The sequence below is a fragment of the Pipistrellus kuhlii genome, unplaced genomic scaffold (assembly GCF_014108245.1).
Source record: "Pipistrellus kuhlii isolate mPipKuh1 unplaced genomic scaffold, mPipKuh1.p scaffold_m20_p_6, whole genome shotgun sequence".
NCBI classification, from domain to species: Eukaryota; Metazoa; Chordata; class Mammalia; order Chiroptera; family Vespertilionidae; genus Pipistrellus; species Pipistrellus kuhlii.
The window spans coordinates 61,765,485-61,781,073 of NW_023425562.1; the positions used below are offsets into that span (position 1 = coordinate 61,765,485).

A 15,589-nucleotide genomic window follows, 5' to 3' on the forward strand; every position below is an offset into this window, starting at 1 on the left:
GTGGTGAGGACCTGAAGTCAGTGCAGTTAAGTGGTCTGCCCAGAGTTCTCTAGCCAAGACATGGCCGCTATGTTTTCCCTACAGGGCTGCAGCCCCAGGCTCATGTGAGCCTATGCTTTTAACTACAAATTTTAACAATTTAAACAGCAGTAGGGGAAACCTTCTCCTCTGAAAATAACTCTAGTAAAGTGTAGGTGTTGTTTTGGTAGAAACATTTCAGCTGCTGCCATGAAAATGTTCTCCCAAATGGCTTTGTGAGAGCAAAGCTGTGCAGGCTCTGCTTGTGTTTATGATGTGAGCCGTATGGCTCAGCCACAACACAACTGTTTTGTTTTTCTGGCCTTGTTGGCAAAGCAATTTAATTTCTGGATTTCCATGAGGAAAAAGCCTAAACAAATGTTTCTTTATAATTGGATGTTTAAAGACAAGCCATAAGGAAAAGTCAAAATGGGAAACGAGCTACATTTTCATACACTGAATTATGCTCTAAGGGGGAGGGGTCATAAATACATAGAATTCACTCAGGAACTTCAATTTCTAATAGTTGCCTCTCTGCTATTCATCAGGAAATGGTTACTATAATCAACTAAAGCCCCACAAGCAAGGTGGGTGTTTAGGTAAGTGCACGTTCATCACTGTTAGTGGAGAACAGCAAATTAGGTCACTGTTTCTTTATATCTTAATGAAGGTAATGCTTTACTGTAGAAAAAAATAATTTTTCAAAACTGGGTTTATGGTACTAATGAGACATCTAGGAAGCTCTAAGGTCAGGGATTCCTTAGAGTGTGTTCTGAGGAGCCCTATTTGTTTGATGTATCAGGGTTAGTGCTGCCTGGTATAACAGGAAAACGTAAAAAAGATAACAGTGACTTAAACAGGATGGAAGTTCATGAAAAAGAAATTCATAGTTGGGCACTCCATGATTTCATCCATAAGGGTAGGCATATGGCAACACCTATCTCAGTGGAAATAAGAAGGCATGTTAATGTCACATATGACCATTACTGATAATACCTAACTTTAACATGACATGACACTAACCATGTGCTGATTACAGTTTTCAACAAACCTGTGAGGTAGGTGCTATCATAATCATATTCTTAGATGGCATGACAGAGGTTCCAGAAGGTTAAGTGACACACCAAGGTTTGCACCCAGGCACCTGATGCTGGGATCCTGTCACAAAGTCAGGCTGAAGAACTGCCTCTGTAGGTATGAGTACATGGTCATTTAAAAAATGAGAGCAGTGAAGGTCTAATTTTCACAGAATTGAGAGGAATTAAAGCAATGACTTCACTTTAAAAAATTAACTTTGGACTCTTAGTTCAGAGCCTGCCCTGCCAATGTACATAGCCGTTTCTTGCTGGTACATTTGACATTCAGAAGCAATCAGATTATAATATATTTTTTTTGAGGGGTTACTTGCTCTGTGCATCTTGAAGGTTACATTTGCAATCAGCATTAATTTCATTGTTAACCATTTTTCTTCACATTGGTTAACCGAGTTGTTTCTTTTTTTTCTCTCTTTTCTTTTTCTTCTTCTTTTAAAAAAAGTCTAACTGGGTTCTAGTGGAGATGATAACTTGTGGGATTAAGTGGGACAACCCCAGTTCCTTGTTCAGGAAGCTGTATTTGCCACAGGAAGCAAACTTGCAGTTTGGGATCCGTAATCCAGTATCAATGAGCAGTGTTCTCTGTCCTTCCCCATTTTAGTCCAAAATGCCCATTTAACTGAAAGAGGCACATGGCATTAACAGAGAGTAACTTTCCCACTACATTGTGTGGTTCACTCTCAGGGGTCACACTGAACTACATGAACAATGGGAGGAATTTCCCTAGAAGCCAAAGCAGAGAAAATCATATGAAGCAAAAGATAGATAAGTGATGCCCATTTGCTTTTATATTTGCTTTATTCATTGGGACTGCTCTCATGCAATACCACAGACTAGGTGGCTTATGAACAGCAGACGTTTATTCCTCCCAGTTCTGGAGGCTGGAAGTCTGAGGCCTGGGTGCCAGCATGGTCAGGTGATGGCCGCTTCCAGGTGGTAGACAACCCCTGGTGTCCTCACGTGAGAAGGGGCTCTTTTAAGGACACTCATCCCCTTCATGGGGGCCAGTATTCTCTTCTTTGGGGGTTAGGATTTCATGATTATTTCATGCATAACCCATGGACACAGAGTAGGTGGTGAAGGCCTGGGGCGTGGGCAGGGGTGGGCTATAAGGGGTCATTGGGAGAAAAAAAGGGGACATCTGTAATATTTCAACAATAAAGATTTTAAAGAAGAAAGAAATAAAAATTTACAGGCCCATTTCACTCAAGAACATAGAGGTAAGAATCCTAAATAACATATTATTAAAATAATACAAATGAATGTAAAAATGATAATGTATCATAACCAAGTTGAGTTTATCCCAGGAATATAAAGCTGACTTCATGTTAGAAAATCTTCAAGGGTAATTTACCACATTAATAGATTAAAGAATAAAAACCATATGATCACCTAAGTAGATGCAGAAAAGATACTTGCGAAAAGCATGCACTGATTGATGATCATCCTCTAGGCTAGGGGTGTCGAACTCAATCAGAGAAGGGGCCAAAATCTAAAATCCATCCTAAATCGCGAGCCGAATGGTTTACTGAACAGTCATAAACTTTCATTGTGATGGAAACACAGCGGAGTGCAGTGATGACAGCGCGGTGTGGGCCACATTGCAAGGCCTGGCGGGACGGATTTGGCCCGCGGGCCTTGTGTTTGACACATGTGCTCTAGGCAGATTGGAAATAGAAGGGAATTTCCTTACCATGATAAAATTTTTTCTGTTAAAGGGGAAAAATGGGGCCATATGTAATGTTTTCAACAATAAAGATTTTTAAAAAGTTATCTATTAAAGATGTAAACAAAACATTATTTGTTATTATAAACAATAGAAATACTTCCTTTAAAATCAGGAAAAGATAAGGATGTCCACTGTTATCTTTTTATTCCGCATTGCACATTTAAAAAAAATTATTGATGTTAGAGAGGTTGGGAGAGGGAGAGAGAGATAGAAACATCAATGATGAGAGAGAATCATTGATTGGCTGCCTCCTGCAAGTCCCTCACTGAGGAACGAGCCTGCAACCCAGTCACTTGCCCTTGACTGGAATCGAATCCAAGACCTTCAGTCTGCATGCTGACGTTCTATCCACTGAGCCAAACCAGGTAGGGCCAGCATTGCACTTTTGAATTTATTTTTTTTTAATATTAAAATTAATACATTTAATTGTGGAAGTTTTTACATAAAGTAATAGAGAAAATAAATTAATGAATATATTTGAAAAAAAGTTATTGTATGTAAAGTGGTTATAATTTAAACAAAAACTATTTTACTGGCATGATATTCAACAAAACAGTGATTCTAGAGATGCTGCATAATGTTAAAATGTTGGAAGAATCATGTACCTCGTTGTAGATACATTTTGGCTGGTGTGTGGATAAGGAATGGCAGCCTAATTTTTCAGTCTTAGTAATGAAATATTGGGATCTATAGGAAGAGAGGAAAGGAAACTATAGCAGAATTCAAGACAGGGCACTTGTATTTCTGTCTTCTAGAGGATCCCATGGGTTTTAAACACACCTCAATTGGCGGCCTCAAATTTTAATTTAAAGAACAACAAGAAGCTTTTCTTTTCTCTTATAAAAGGGCCTGTGAAAATATCTCTCTACCTTGCCTCACAATTCCCAGGCCAAAGAATCAAGTTTCGATAGATCATTATTTACCTAGATATACTTATAAAATATTAGATTCATGCACTGGTGGGGTCCCACAGCCTGACCTATGCCCTCTCGCAATCCGGAACCACTCGGAATTCTTGCTATAAGCCAGGTACCATTTTAATATTTATCTGTAATAATGCCTTTATCCTCACAATAACCCTTTGAAGTAAATGCTGTCATTATGTCTATTTTACAAATGAGGAAATAGAGGCACAGAGATCTTAAGTAACTTGACTAAACTCACACAGCAAGGTTAGTTGTGAAGCTTGTAGTAAACCCAGACTGTTTTAATTGCTATACTACAGTGTTTCCCAAGTATTAGTCATTTAGATGTCATCTTCATAGTTTTGCCATGGATATAATCCACTTCTATTATTATTTAACATTTTTCACTTTTTTTAACCAAATAAATGTATCTTAAAAGAAAACATTAAATGATTACATTAAATATAAAACTATCATGTGCTACAAATAGTAGAGATAGCTAATAAAAGTTAAAAAAAAATAGTGTCCATTCAATCCTGAGTAGATGACAATGTCTGCCCCAAACCCTGAGTCAGTGCCTTTTCTTTCTTGAGTGAAATGGGAGAGAGAGAGAGAGAGAGAGAGAAAGAGGAGAGAGAGAGAAAGAGAGAGAGAGAGAGGTAGATTTCTTCTCTGTTGTTCAGGCTTTATCTGTACACCATCTAAAACCATCTTGCAGTTTAGCAGTAACAGTGGCTCCTACACGCTGGGAGTCATTCGTCTAAAACATGAAGATGTTGTACTCTCTTCAGAATTAACTTAGGGAAAGGGAAGCAGAGGCTTGTAGAAATGAATTCAGGCCTGTATTAGTTCAGCCAATCCAAGTAAAGCTACTGTCCGAATTATTAACCCCAAATTATTCATCTAGTTAGAATAGAAGACCCCTTCAAATGGGTTTGCGGAAAGGATTGTGGGTAATTTTTAACCAAGTTATCTGTAGAAGATGTGGTTACCTCTGAATTTTAAACCAAACTACTTAGAAAGTCATTTTGCTTCATTCTTGACACGTATCTATTGGTTTGAAATATCAGAATTTTAAGCCTCTTTCAAATACTTGTTGGAGATCACAGGGAACAGTGTCCTTTTTTACCAAGATGACATTCTCTTTTTATATGCACTATGATTAACATATTATCATTTATATTTTGATTATGGTGTAAAAAGTAAAAGGTGTCTTTTCATTTCCCATTTTAACATAAATGATGAGACCTAGTGTGTTTTCGTGTCATGTAGAGGGATCTTTTAATTCAGAGGCCTGTGTAAAAGCAATTCATGGACATAATTAAGGCTCATCAATGTGAACAATAAGTTAATCTGCATCTGAAGATCTTACTGGTTACCTGACCGCATAATTTCCACATATTTGGATTGTATTTTTCTGATGCTTTTTACATGCTATGAATTCTTAATCATGATGATTCTATGCACAGTACCTCTTCTCTCCCAGTGAGCCTTGTAATGGATTAAAGTCAGCGTGACAAAAGTGATAACAGAGTTAGAGATGGTGAAGGAAGCTGGCTTTATCTTGCTCAGCATTCCTATTTCTACTTTTAAGTATTATAGCTAAATATTCAATATTACTATGAAGTATTAGAGCTGCACATAGGAAGCAAGATATTAAATGTGTCTTGTGTGGCTGGTGAAAATGTGGTTCAGTGTGCCGGAAAACTTCAAAAAGCTTCCCATAGATTTGGGGCCTGTTTAGCTGCTCACGAGTAAGGAGAAGAGGTGGGTGGTTTGCGGAAGGACATGTGAATACTTGTCCACACTAAAGCTGCTGTAGGATCTTGTCTCCAAGGGACCGCCACTCCATCCAGTCATCAGTGTGGTGGGCTAGATCCGCCACTGTTTGGTGGCATCATAGAAACCATCTTTATTTTTTTTTAAATATATTTTATTGATTTTGTACAGAGAGGAAGGGAGAGAGATAGAGTTAGAAACATCAATGAGAGAGAGTCATTGATCAGCTGCCTCTTGCACACCCCCTACTGGGGATATGCCCGCAACCAAGGTATTGATACATGCCCTTGACCGGAATCGAACCCAGGACCTTTCAGTCCCCAAGCCGACGCTCTATCCATTGAGCCAAACCGGTTTTCGGCATAGAGACCACCTTTATTTGCAGGTTTCACCTAGTGGTGCCATGGTGCATTTCATCTTTAGTAAGATGAGCCTAGGACTGGTCTGTAACAGTTTTGCTGTGGCTTATTTAGATGCAGCCTGTTGTTGTCCTCCTCCGCCCTGGGCTAGGTTTTAGAAACCAGACTAGCTCTGGAAGTGTGTCCTGATTTCGGAAATAAGATTAGTGAAGGTGTTGGGATAGTTAGGTCCTCACGGGTGAACCGTGTCTGTTTACTCACAAGTGTGCACCTGGCATCTGAACAGCCCTGGACGCATGGTAAATACTCAGTAAATAACATGTCGAATCAATGAGACTACAGTTAAATTGGACATCTGATGTTGTTGGCCTTATAACATTTTTTGCTTGGTGACAGGAAAGCACAACAAAACTGTGTGTGTGAGTGTGTGTGTGTGTGTGTGTGTGTGTGTGCATTTTTATAGCTTCCTTAAGAAATGGAATCAATTTCAGTTTTTGAAACTAAAAAAGAACATAGAGTGTTATCTCGCAGTTCTTGCCTGGTTTCCCACAATAACAGTTTCGCTGATTGAAAAAGGTGGTTCCAGCTCTAGTGGAGATGGAGAAAAAAATGGCAATGACTCCTGTTCCTTTCCTTTTTTGTGTTTGTGCAAGAAGAAAGAGTGAGACTGCAAGGATTTAGAAGAGAGAGAAACCATGTGGAAAACAGATCATTTTCCCCCCAGACTTTAGGTCTTGAGGATTAGTAGAACATGCTAGGAAATAGGTTCTTTCTCTTGGGAAATTACTAATGCCGGCAGCTTGAAATAGCATGAAAAAGAGTGAGTAGTGGCAGATAGTTTGCTAGAGAAGAAGAACCCAAGTTAAGTGAGAGCAGAAAGAAACTCAAACTCCAGTTACATTAACAAGTAATTAAAACAATGCAGTCTGGAGCAGAGACAGCCCCACGTGTTCTTAGCACCTATTACACGGCAGGCTCTATAATACTGATATTATTTTTGAGACAGCTGTTATTTAAGATATCTTATATTTTTAGAAGATGCTATTATGTCTGTCTTACAAATAAGAAAACTGAAATTTAATAAGACCTGTAATTAATCTAAAGCCACATTAATAGCTAGTTCATGTAATGGGGTTAGAGCTTGAACCCAGGCCTGTCTGATTCAGAAACCCAAGTCCTTTCCCCAGGTTAAGCAGTCCCTTGCCTTTCTTATAATTGTATTCTATATTTAGCAATTATCCTGAGTAGTTCCTAGCTTTTGCCATTTTTAAGGAAGATACCTATTTTTACAGGAAAGGTAATGTTGGATTGTGGGCTCAGTGTTGAAATTTTAGTTAGCTATGCCCGGGTATGTGAGTGTGTTTGTGTGGAGGGTGATGGTGGGAGGGGGATATCCAGGTGGTCCAGATCCTTAAAACTCAAAGTGTGGTCTCCGGACCAACAGCATAGGCGTCACCTTCGAGCTTGTTAGGGTTTCAGGGTGTCCGACCCCACAGCAAACCTCCTGGATCTCAGTCTGCGTTTTTAACAAAACCCCTTGATGATTTGTGCGCCTGTGAAAGTTAGAGAAGCTCCGCTCTAAACTTCTGTGATTGCGGCTGTCTGAGGGGTTGATTCACATGCTGTGCAAAAGCAGCCATACCAGATAGTGGCAATACGTTTTTCCAGTTTACTGAGTACTTACTGTGCAACCAGATGATATGTTAAGTGTTTTAAGTAGGTTTTCCATTTAATCCTTTCAGTAACCCTGTGAGGAAGGTATTTTTGTTTCCATTCTAGAGATGAGGAAGCGGAACCATGGAGAGGTTAGGTAACCTGTCTAAAACCTAACAGCTCTGATGCCAACCCATGTGTGTGTGTCTAATATCCAAGACATCTTTGAGATAGTTTGTGTAGTGAATTCTATTTTATTGACTTTAAGTGTTAAGTCAAAAATGAAATGATCCCTTGAATAAAATTCACCATTACTTATATCATGTGGGGCATTTTTTATTTATGTTGGAGAAGAATGAAATATTTATACAGAATAACTGAGGAAGCATTTTTATTGTTCTGTGGATTCTGTTCTGACTTTAAAGATAAATAACTTTCTCACATTGTACTGATAATTTCAATAAATTATGATTCAACGTTATGGATGGTAGAATTCATGTTAATACTGATAATCAGTAAAATATGTTGAACACAGCTAGCATAAAGAGTTAGAGGAACATTGGTGAGTATATACGTTCACATGATCATTAATTTTTGTGGTTTATTTCTTCACAGTTTTTTTTTTTTTTTTTTTTTTTTTTTTTTTTTTTTTGTCAAATCTGTTTGTTTAATGATTCACTATGCGGATGATCCGGGTGGACTGAATTGGCCATGTTGGTTAGGTTGTCATTATGCTTCAAAATAATGTTCTCTGCTAATTTGGCCTTTGTTCCCTGAAACGAGGGTGACTGGACCCTGTGGGTACTGGTTGGGTTGTCGACATTAAAGTCTATCTCTAGGCCTGGCCAGAGTGGCTCAGTGGTTGAGGGTCGACCTAGAAACCAGGAGGTCACAGTTAAATTCCTGGTCAGGGTACATAGCCAGGTTGTGGGCTTGAGCCCCAGTAGGGATTGTGCAGGTGGCTGCTGGTCAATGATTTTCTTTCATCATTGAAGTTTTTATCTCTCTTTCCCTCTCTCTTGCTCTCTGAAATGAATAAAAACACACTTAAAAAATCCATCGTTAGTAAGGTTAGAAAGATCAAGGGAACTATTAAATAATTACTTTGGTCTTTCATCTACAAGCTTTTTTAGGGGGGAAAAAAATGAAGCAAAAATGTGATTTTGCCGAGACTGGTTTGGCTCAGTGAATAGAGCATTGTCCTGCGGACTTAAAGGTCCCAGGTTCGATTCCAGTCAAGGGCATGTACCGTAGTTGCAGGCATATCCCCAGTGGGAGGTGTGCAGGAGGCAGCTGATCATGTCTCTCTCTCATCAATGTTTCTAACTCTCTATCCCTCTCCTTTCTTCTCTGTAAAAAAATCAATAAAATATATTTTAAAAAAATGTGATTTTGTGTGTTTTGGGAGGGGGGCGGGGAAGGGAGGAACAGTGAAGGAGGCAGATTTGTCTGAACCTAAAAGTCGTCTTGTGTATCATGCCATAGTAAATGAATATGCTGATACTTTATTAAATTTGTAGATAATGAGAATCAAACAATAGAGTCAATGTACTATTTAGAACTACTACGGTTTAAGATGCTATATACTTTATAAGTATATTAAAGGAATTAGTAAAGCTGACACATTCAGTGACTTTAAGCAAAATGATACATTAAAAACACACACGCGCGCACACACACACACACACAAACAAAAACAAAAACAAAAAACAAATACAATTTTACCCAAGGCTAATGATATAGAGTTAAGTTCTCATGGCATGTCATTGATGTTATCCAGTGTTTCCCAAAGTGTGGTACATGTACCCCCAGGGTACCCCCAGGAAGAGTTTGGTGGGGGGACGTGTTGCACTGGAGTTTGGTGGGGATATGCACTGCACCGTGCTTAGCTGCGCCTAATTCTATGTTCTCATGAGTACGAGGGATACTCAGCATTACGAAAATTATAGAAGGGGTACAAACTTATGTCAAAAGTTTGGGAAACAATAAGCAAACAACATTGAACAAAACAATGTTATTCGAGAAACTGCTGTGTTTATAATAATGTTGGTGTATCCTGTTGAGGTTGTTTATCTGGCAGTATCAAATATATAATAAAGCTGTCTGTACTAACTAATTTTAAAAAAAGCTAAAATATAGTTGATTTTTGGTATTCATAAGGGACTGGTTATAGGACCCCAGCAGATAACCGAATCCCTTATATAAAATGGTGTACAGTATTGGCATATAACCTATATTTGCATACACTAGTAGGTACACCCCTGTATGACTGCCATTATTTCATTTGAGTGGATTTAGCATGGGGCTCCACCTGTGGCAAATTGAAGTTTTGCTTTTGGGAACTTCCTGTGATTTCTTTTTCCCCTTGAATATTTTCTGTCTTTGATGGTTGAATCTGCAGATGTGAAGCCTGCAGATCCGAAGATCCCTGACTGTAGAACCTTTTCTCACTCTCAGCAAACTATGTTTATATCCTTCCTTTACACACAGTTCTGATAAACTGATTTTTATTTTTTTAATTTATTTATTTTTTTAATTTATTTTTTATTTTTACATATTTTATTGATTTTTTTTGCCCCCCTCTCTCCCTCTCACACATTCCCTCCTTCCCCAGAGTTTTATGTCCATTGATTGTACTTATATGCATGTATACAAGTCCTTCGGTTGATCTATTATCTCCCCCAGATCCTTGATAAACTGATTTTTAAATTCACAGACTTTCCAGTGTCTGTGCTGGTGAGTGTTCAACCCTGGCTCTGAGAAGGGGGAGGAGGAAGGAGCTTGGTTTGTCCTGCCTCCCAGGTTCTGTGGTGACAAACCTTCCCACCGCGACTGGAGAGGGCAGGGATGGGCATAGCTGTGTGTTGCAGGCAGTGCAGGTTGGCTCAGCTCCACTAATATTAGCGCCAGGAGAACAGAAAAGGGAAGAGGTAGTTAGTGGGAGGCAGTGGAAAGACAGAAAAACTGAAGAACATAGAAAATAATATAAGCAAGTTAGGAGGCAGCGGCTTCTGTTAAAAAGCCAAGAAGAGATAAACCAGAAAACTTATATGCCTATATGCATAGTCCATGGACACCGGCAATAAAGTGGTAAAGACCTGGGCGGGTGAGTAGGGGCCGGGAGAATGGGGGTGAAGGAAGGGTGGAAACCAGAGGCATCTATAATACTATCAGCAATAAAAATAGACATAAACAAAAAAAGGAATTAGAGTAAAGGTGTCTGTACTCTTCTTTGAAACTGCGGAGAGAGAAAAAAAATGAAAGTAGGAGAAAAATTATTTACTAAAAGTAAGAAAAGCTAAAGCCAAACTCTGAAGAATGTCTGCCAAATTTGCTGGTATTCGGAGCAGATCCAAGGATATAAACCTGTTTCTCTCCGAGCCAGCAGGTGGAGGCTTTTCAAGGCTAAGGCTGAGCTGTCCTGGAACAGGGGCTGAAGGCACAGGCAGGTCTCCCAGCAGCGCTCCTTCCTAGTTGGATTTTTTGTTTGTTTATTTGGTTATGCAAGACACTCCATGGTCTCTGTGTTTATTTTCTATATTTGAGGTTTGTTTCTTTTTAACTTTTTGTGGTAATGAATTATTATGAATGTAAATAATAATATAATAAATGTTTGTTTATTGATTTATTAACTTTAGATAGTATCTGTTGGCTTTTAGATGTAAAAAAAAACTTTTTAAAGGGCACATTCATACTTTAATCTTCTCCAGTCTCTTGGTGGTATTACTTACTATTTTTGTATTATCTAGCTTGTAACATTTTTTATAGTTGCTGTGGCTGTACTTATTTTTCAGCTCTGTTGAGATTTAATTCATATATAACATTATGTAAGTTTAAGGTACACATTGCTGATTTGCATATGTATCTATTGCAAAATGATTATCGCAGTGAGGTTAGTTAACACATCCATCCCCTCACAGAATTACCATTTTGTGGGTGTGTATGTGGTGGTGAGAAGATTTATAATGTTTTCATTACATTATATATACACCATAATTGTTTGGTTTCGTTTTATATTTAAATAAATTATGTTGCAAAAAAGCAGAACAAGAGAAAATATCAAACCAGGAAGCCTAACCAACAAAATGAAATAATAACATTAAGATGAACCACCTGGTTATTAGAAACTGTAATGTAACCATAATAAACTCATTCATTAGAAGGAAGCAGCCTTGTGAATATGAGTCATCTAAAATAGTCATTACAGGCAAATGTAAACCAAACTCGAGCAGTGGTCGTAATCAGTATGAAAGATGGAGTACTTTTCATTTTAATGCCTTCTGTGGTCTGAACTTTTTCAATAAACCTGTTACTGTAACAATTAATTTTTAAGACATCCAAGCTTATGTCTACTCATGATAATGAGAACAGATGCATGTTCTTCACAGTAAACAGTGACTGTTGAGCCCTAGGTTTTTGTCACATGGCAGGCTCTTAGTTCATAGTGACTGAAAGAACCAAAGCATTATGATAGTTCACATCTTTCCAGAGCTTCGGAGTTTGTATTTTTCTCTTCTGATTCTCATGCAACCTTGTGACATTATCATTATCTTACATGATATTTTATTGCTCTTTGGGAATATAAGACTTTGGGAATTAAGGAAAATAAGGCTTTGAGAATCAAGCTACTTGCTCAATGTCATACCATCCATGTCTCCTGAATCATTTTTTAAAGTAAAATATGTTTCTCAACATACTATAGTAGTCTCTTCAATAGAATATTATAGATTCTACTGAACAAATATCATCAGTACATTTTTGAACTAAAGACATTAATTACATTAAACATCTTTATATTAGATTTAAAGGAAGATGCCTTATTTTAGAAGGCTTTCCATCTTTAAAGGGACATGTTTGGAAAAATAACTTGTGTGAAGTAGTCAGGGTGGGTGAAGGCTCAATATTGACTTAATGATCTCGGTGGACCAGCTGTGAATTACCAGCCTATCCTGGTTCTATCCTGAAAACCCACTTATTCATATAAATGAGAATTATAGACTGTCTGGGGGTCACTGGGGATGTACAGGGATAACAGGTCCTGAGGAGTTGGGATAAATTGGAAGCATTTGAGGGAAGACAGGTTTTACTCGTGGTTTATTGGAGGCCCATGACTGAGTTTCTCCCTGTGTAAAACTGGTTGAAATGTGCACTTATGGATGCGTTGGGAGGTGTTTTAATAGCTATTCTGGCTTGGTGTCAGTATCTGGGCTGAAGTATCCACTCTGTGCAATACATTGCCTGTGTTGATCTCTGAAGTCTGACATTCAACTTTTGAGGACGCTTGGATGACCACAATGTAGCCACATGCCCAGTATTACCATCGCAGAGGCTCAAAATAAAATGTCCAGCTCCTTGAGGATAGAAACCATGCCATCGTTTTTTTGTAGCACAATGTGAGGTATATAGTAAATGTTCATTAAGTACCTGTATAATATGTTTCCATTCCACATGCTTCTATTTAAAAAACAGGTCTAGCTTTCTAATATTGAGTGATCTGGATATTGACAATGCTGGAATTTCAGAGATATCAGTGCAAGTTGGGATAGATGAGGTGCCTAATAATCTAATGGCTTTTCTGAGTGCTTTGAAAAACATTTGAAAATGTCAGGTTTGTTGATTAAAAATTGGCAAGTGGAATCGAGAGTTAATCAGCATTTCCCAAATCTGTCTTATGAGATACAGTTCACTCTGGATGCTGTTCAAAGAAAGGATTCTGTGATTAAGTAAGTTTGGGAAACAATGCATAAAGTATTATGTTTAATAGATTGATGATGAATATTAGCATTTTAAAAACAGAAAAATCCTGCAGTATAAGATTCTGTGGACATTAGTGTAAGTTGGACCATCCTAAAACTTTCCCTGGAACTTGGTTTTGCAATGCATTTAACATTCGCTGGCACATTTTGGGAAATGCTGGTTTTTATTTGTCATGCAGTAGCTCATGGATGGATAGATAAATCAAGGGATGTATTTGTGTCTTAATTGGATGTAGAATTAAAGTCCTCTTGAGATATAGTTATAGCACAAAAGTCTTCACCCTTTGCTATCTGTGCAAGGGAGATATTCTCTAGATATCACTATAGTTCTTATTTATTTTTCCTTATATCAACACTACTAAGCTTTAAAAAATTCTGTATCCCATCTTGAACCCTGAAGGTATGATAAAGGAGGAAAATAGGCATTAGGTGGTAGCCAGACTAGGAAGTTGAGACAAATATCCTCAACAGCTTACACATTTCTGTTCATTTCCTGAATCGTGGACGAGCAGTTTTGCTTTCCTTTAGGGTTTTATCTTGAAATTTTTGCGGCCTTCATTATAAAAAAAACAAAGATTTGTTTTAAGGACCAGTTTAGGTGTCAGTTGCAAATTGTAAGCTCTCTGTTGATAAATCCCAGCCTGTGACCAAGTGGTGTTTCTTGTGATATGTGGGACCTCTCACTCAGTCCCTGGCAAGATGCTTGTGAAAAGCACTTGCTTATCTTTGGGGTTCTGCTGAGAATGGTGAGAAGACTGTGTCTCTGCCCCTTTGGATATTGAGTTGTGACTGCGGGCACTGTTTGCCCAACCTCTCTCTTTGTGGCTGAGGGGTGGGGACTCTGACGGAGAGGACCAGTCTCCTCACACCGTGTGGGCTTGTGCATCCTGAGCTTCTCCCTGCTCCTTGCCTTCTGGAACCAGAGAGCTTATCCAGGAACAAGGACTGCCCCTGCACTTCGCAGTCTGCATCAGGCATACTCTCAAGAGTCTGTTTATGACTGGGTGAAGTTCAAGTCATACATTGTTTCAGGTAAGAGAGCATACTGAAAAATGGCTGTATGAGTGTAAGTGAGGATTTACAAGGGGGGAGTCCTTTTGAGAAGTTTGTGGTTTTAATAGCCTATAGGAGGACTATTGCAATTTTATTGTTGTGATTCCAGAAGGGGATGTGAAAAAAAAGAAAAGAAAACATTTCTGTGTCTTTAAATTTCTTGGCTCACTCAAACTTTTCATGAAGATTATCTTATTTATTGTGGATTTGTTTCTTTGGATATTTTAATAAGTGAGAAACCTAAGACAAAAGTAAGACAACAAAGTATATTAAATACTATCGTTGTGTTGTGGTTTTGGCATTAATTTGATTCAGATTTATTGTCTGTTTATAAAATTTCCCTAAACCTTATTGCAACTCAAATAGAGTTTTCAATATGGTATTTATTAGTATGATTTGATTGGTAGGATTTTCATGTATATGTTATTTAGGATCTTCATATTTTAAAAATTAACCAGGTATGTGGGGGGTAAATGAGACATCTCTATACCTTCTGCCCATTTTTGCTGTGAAACTAAAACTACTCTAAAAAAAACTATTAAAAAATTAACCAATTTCTTGAAAATACTTTTTATGAATACTGAAATGTGATGCAGTTCAGCGCAGAGTGTTAAATATTTTTCCATCATGCATGAATTATTACATAAAATTGATTCAGTTTTTTTTGTTTTTCATAATTAGCAAGAAAAGTATGGGGCATATTACATGTTTTATGTTCTGATTGCCAATTTTTGGATTCAACTATATAAGATGGGGAAAAGGAATATATTTAAGTCTCTTCCTAAATAAGTGAGAATGAAAATATACCTTGTAATTATTGTCTTGGAAATGTTACTTATTCATTGTCTTGGAAAGTTAATTAGACATTATGGAGAATAGCTTTCTGAAATAAGAGAATAGAAATTAATAATTTGGAAAGTTAGCATATTTGGTAATGATATTTATAAAAGTCATTTTTCATATAATTGCACATATGCATAGGCAAATATGTGATGCGGTAGTGTGGACGTTGCAGTTGGTACAGAATAATTGATTGGCATTGGGTGGCTTTAGAAAAACAGTTCCAGTTTGTATACTTTGTTTTTCAGGAATGTCTTAGTATCTTTAAAAATATACGCAATTATGAAAGCAAAGATAAAACCTTTATTCCTGTGTGATCCATGACTAGCTATAGCTATTTGAGCATAAAACAGTCTTTACTATAATGGCAAGTAAACAAATACTGAAATGTGATGCAGTTCAG

At 37.7% G+C, this 15,589-nt stretch overlaps 1 protein-coding gene across 7 annotated transcripts in view; it reads left to right on the forward strand.

The window, feature by feature from the left end:
• PLCB4 (phospholipase C beta 4) overlaps positions 1-15,589 on the forward strand; it is a 365,947-nt gene that overhangs the window by 78,523 nt on the left and 271,835 nt on the right. Inside the window, exon 1 of one of the 7 annotated variants that reach the window (XM_045574869.1) lies at positions 14,164-14,325. The exons of the other annotated variants lie outside the window; for them this stretch is intronic. The gene's annotated coding sequence lies outside the window, so the exon portion shown is untranslated. Of the gene's footprint in view, positions 1-14,163; positions 14,326-15,589 lie in introns of those variants that run through there. 7 annotated transcript variants of the gene reach the window in all.